The sequence below is a fragment of the Calidris pugnax genome, unplaced genomic scaffold (genome assembly GCF_001431845.1).
Source record: "Calidris pugnax isolate Ruff unplaced genomic scaffold, ASM143184v1 scaffold17, whole genome shotgun sequence".
NCBI lineage: Eukaryota > Metazoa > Chordata > Aves > Charadriiformes > Scolopacidae > Calidris > Calidris pugnax.
The window spans coordinates 13,000,421-13,004,684 of NW_015090794.1; the positions used below are offsets into that span (position 1 = coordinate 13,000,421).

At 68.5% G+C, this 4,264-nt stretch overlaps 2 protein-coding genes across 2 annotated transcripts in view; one reads left to right on the plus strand and one right to left on the minus strand.

Annotated features, from left to right (window-relative positions):
* Positions 1–4,264, minus strand: part of LOC106884891 (coronin-7-like) — a 50,590-nt gene that overhangs the window by 15,227 nt on the left and 31,099 nt on the right. The window lies entirely within an intron of this gene.
* The window catches only part of VASN (vasorin), an 11,098-nt gene that overhangs the window by 1,308 nt on the left and 5,526 nt on the right, over positions 1–4,264 (plus strand). The gene's annotated exons all lie outside the window — the stretch shown is intronic.

A 4,264-nucleotide genomic window follows, 5' to 3' on the forward strand; every position in this document is an offset into this window, starting at 1 on the left:
GGGCGCTCGGGGGGGAGTGGTGGGTCCAAAGGGGGCCGGTGGGCCTCGGCTGGGCCACGGGGCATCCAAGGGCGGTTGCCATCCCTGGGTGACAGGGGGTGACAGCCGAGCCTCGGCTGCAGGCAGGGCACCCGGGGCCAGCACCTCGCTCCAGGCCTCAGCCGGGGGTCGGTCTGTGCTCTGCTCCCCCCGAGGCCTTGGCCGAGACAGGGGGCACCTGGCCGTCCCCTGCCTGGGCTGGTGACAAGGCCTCGGCTGGGCTGAGGTGACAACACTGCGACAGGCAGGGACAAAGGTGCAGGCAGTGTCCCTGCCTGTGCCTGTCCTGCCATGGGATGCGCCAGGGTCTGGCCCGGGGACCTTGTGCTGCTGCTGTTCCTGTCACGGAGAAGGGGACAGATGTCTCTGGGGCTAATGTGGTGCCTGGCTCCCTCCAGCCACAGCTGGGTGACCGTGACCCATCCTGCCAGCAGAAGGGCTCCAGGCCCCACACAGGTCCTGGGCTGATCCCAAGCTCGCCCTGTCCCAGCAGACGTGGCGGCAGGGCTCGCCCTTTGGGGTCAGGCAGAGGTGGGAGCTGCTGGCAGCGATGTCCACCACCACCCTCCTTGGTGGAAGGCTCGGCCAGGGTGGGGTTTGGCTGCCCTGGCCTTGCCTGTCCTCAGGGGGCTGGTGTCCCGGGTTGCTGACCCACTGCGGAGCCGAGCGGGGTCCCCGGGCAGTGCCGGTGAGGGCTTCCTCCACGGCTGGCGCAGAGGGACGGGTGCCAGCAGGGCCACCAGCCAGCCTGGCCGCCAGCCGGCGGGGATGCCCCGTCGTCTCTCCTGCCGCCAGCTCCCTGCGTGCTTCACCGTCACCCGGTGTGCGCTGGGGGGATGCTGTCACCCTCTCTGGGTGTGACTTTGGGCCACCATGGGGAAAGTGTCCCTTCCCATGCCTGGCTCCATCCCAGGCCGGCAGCTGCCACAAGAACCAGCGCATCCCAGTGGAGATGCTCCAGTTCCAAGACCCCTCTTCCCAACTGAAAAAACATCCCTCCCACACCCACTCTTGCCGACGTGCCCCACGCCGGCAGGTCTCATCCTGCTGGGACCGGGGCGGCCGGACTGGCCTGACCCAGCCGGGGCCGTGCCGCTGCCCACACGGCGCTGGGCAGTGCCGCTCTCAAGGATGACACTAATTACTATTTTCCCCCTACACCACGCCAAGGCCGGGTGGCCTCGCCGGGCGGCCCTGACGCAAGCGCTGCCGGCCCGGCTGGCTCTGCCGGCAGGACGCGGCAGGAGGAAGCGCTTGGGGACAGCCACGGCCGCCCCAGTCACCCCGTAGGAATCTGCCCGTGCTGCCGGGGCCACGCGTGGCAGCATCGCCGGCCTCCTCCCAACCTCCGCCAAGAGTTCGGGCTCCTCCGGAGGCGGTTTGGCTGCCGGTAAAGCGGCTCTGCTGGTTTTTCTCCTTGCCGGCACCTGAGCTGGGGAGCGCGGCCGGGTCAAAGGGGCAGGAGCGGGACCGAGGGGCCGGCGAGCGCCCCGGGGGGAATGCAATAACCAGGCCTGCATTCCTCCGGGGCTGCTGCGGAAACTTTAATTAAATAGGGAGGGGAGCCTGGGAGGAGGTGGGAGCTGCGGCGGCGCAGGGTGGGTTGAAGGGGAGGAGGATTAAGGGCTTAATCCTGCATCTCCCCCAGCCCCCGGCTGGGTCTCGGGAGGGGGCGTGTGCTGACATGGGCTTGTTTTAGGGGGGCGTAAAGGAGGGAAGCAGCGCCTGCATCCCGCCTGGTTGAAGCCACCGTGTCCTGTGTCCCTCCCTGCGGTGACAGGGACAGAGCTCAGGGCCTGGCTTTGTGCAGGGCCCCCGTCTCTGCCTGTGCCGGTGCCTGCTGGCCGAGGAGGCAGCCCACCGGCAACAAGGGTGGCTTTGTTCGGTGGCGGGGCCTCGCTTGCCGGTGCAGGACATCCTGGCTGTGCCGGGTTCCCCGGGGAGACCGGCTGTGTCCCCAAGTGGTAGGGAAGGACAGGGACCCCCAGGAGGGCTCCTCCGGCCCATCCTGCGCAGGTGTCACCCTGTGGCGCAGGGATGGCATCGTCCTCGTCCTTAAAACACTTGGTGGGTGTGAAGTGGGGTGTCCCCTGGCAAGTCCCTCGCCCTGGGCAGGCAGGGGGGCGACCCAGCCCAGGAGGGGGCTGCAGGCAGGGAGGGGGGACGTGGTGCTCCCACCCCAGCAGGCTGGCAGGGAAAGGCTGAGCCGGGACTGGGGGAATCGGAGCCCGGATCCTCCCCGCAGCCGGAAAATATGAATAATTCGGCAAATATCTGCGGTGCAGGCGCGGGGGAGCCCAGCCAAGGCAGCAGCAGGCCGCTGGCAGGGCGGTCCTAACACCTCCAGCAGAACCGGGGCCCCCTCTCTGCTCTTGGGGACCCCCCCCCTCCTCTCCCCGGGACATGGGGAAGGCTGTTCCCCTGCCCCCCCTGTTTCGGAGGGGGGTGAACCTGGGCCGGCTTAACCCCTCCCTGCCTTGAAATAGCATCGGGGCTGGCGGGCTGCCGGCGTGTGCCGGCGGAGCGGGGTGATGCCAGGGGAGAGGTGGCGGAGGCGTGCGGGTGGAGCAGCCCTGCCCGGCGCTCGTGGCCGGGCGAGGATGCTCAATCGTGGCCACCGCCAGGCTGGCCAAACCTGCCCCGAGCTGGGGAGCCTGGCAGGCGGGGAGGAAATGCCAGCGTAATTAAAGGGACTAGAGAGAGACTTGGAGTCAGCAGCTGGTTGCAGCACGGGACACGTCAGCGAAACTCGACCCTGGCATTGCAAAACCAGCCCCGGCCTCGCCAGCCTCCCGCAGCCCTGGCCCCGCTCCGGTGCTGCCCACCATGGCACGGCGGTGGCATCCCTGGCACCCCCAGGGCTTTGCCACCAGCCGGCACCCTCAGGCTGCTGGAGCCACCTCGGGGCTGGCAGGGCAGTGGGGGGGGGGGTACTGGGTCTGCCCTCAGCCCCCCCAAAATGCTCCATGATGCTTTTTTGGCTCTGCTCGGTCTTTGTGCCCGGCACCGATGGCTTGGCTGCGGTGGGGGGGTGCGGTGGGACCTGGCATCAGTGAAAGGGCTGGGGGCTGAGCTGGGGGTAGTGGGGAGGGGACACAGTGACCGGACACGGCACTCCTCCTCCCCGCTGTCGGGGGGCTGACGGCACAGGTCACGGCGAGGCAGGGCCGGTTGTGCCAAGTGACTCAAGCGTTTGTGGTGACCCTGCCCAACCCGGGCGCACCCCACCCTCGGGTGCACCCCACCCTGGGGGGGCCGGGGAAGAAGCGAGGACAGAGCTTCTGTCCCTGTTAACCCCCTCCCGTGCCTCTGCTGACTGGGGCTGTGCCGGGGGGGACACCACAGCCCCTGCTGGTGCAGGACATGGTGTCCCCACACCGCCGGGACAGGGCCCCCCACGGCGGAGGGGCGGCCGGGGCAGGAGGCACGTGTTGCTGCGTGACCCGACAGCCCCCCCGCACACGGCGGGGGCCCCTTGCGAGCCGCCGGGGTTGGGGGGGGTTTACATGGAGCTATGAACAGATTGGAGCAGGGGAGGAGGTGGTGACAGCCAGGGCTGGGGAAGGGGCTGGCAGGGTGGTGGTGGCATTCCCACCTCCAGCCGCCTCCATAGTTCACCTTTTCCCTGCCTGGGGACCCCCTCTGGGGGGTCTGCCACCTCCCTGTGCCCCTGAGATAGAGTGGGAGGAGACATCACGTCCCTGGCTCAGCCCCAGGTCTCACCACCACCCCCCCTCGCTTGTGCTAATTAGGAGTGTCATTAGAAGGGCTGAAAGATGGGGTTGAGAAAGGAGCCAGCCACCTCGGAAGCAAGGACATCGGTCAGGACGGGGGTGGTTACAGCCTCGCTCGCCCCAAGAGCATCCTTCTCTCCATCCCCACTGTCCCCGGGACAGAGGGACGAGGACACAGCCCAGGGTGCTGTGCTGGGTCCCTGGGGTGCCAGCAGGGAGGGGAACAGCAGGGTCACCTGTGACCCTCAGGGGACAGGAGGAGGCTTGGGGGTGAGTACAAACCCCAGGACTCTGCTGGGTCTGCCCTCAGCCCCCCCAAAATGCTCCATGATGCTTTTTTGGCTCTGCTCGGTCTTTGTGCCCGGCACCGATGGCTTGGCTGCGGTGGGGGGGTGCGGTGGGACCTGGCATCAGTGAAAGGGCTGGGGGCTGAGCTGGGGGTAGTGGGGAGGGGACACAGTGACCCCCCCACCCCCGACCCCCCTCCCCCG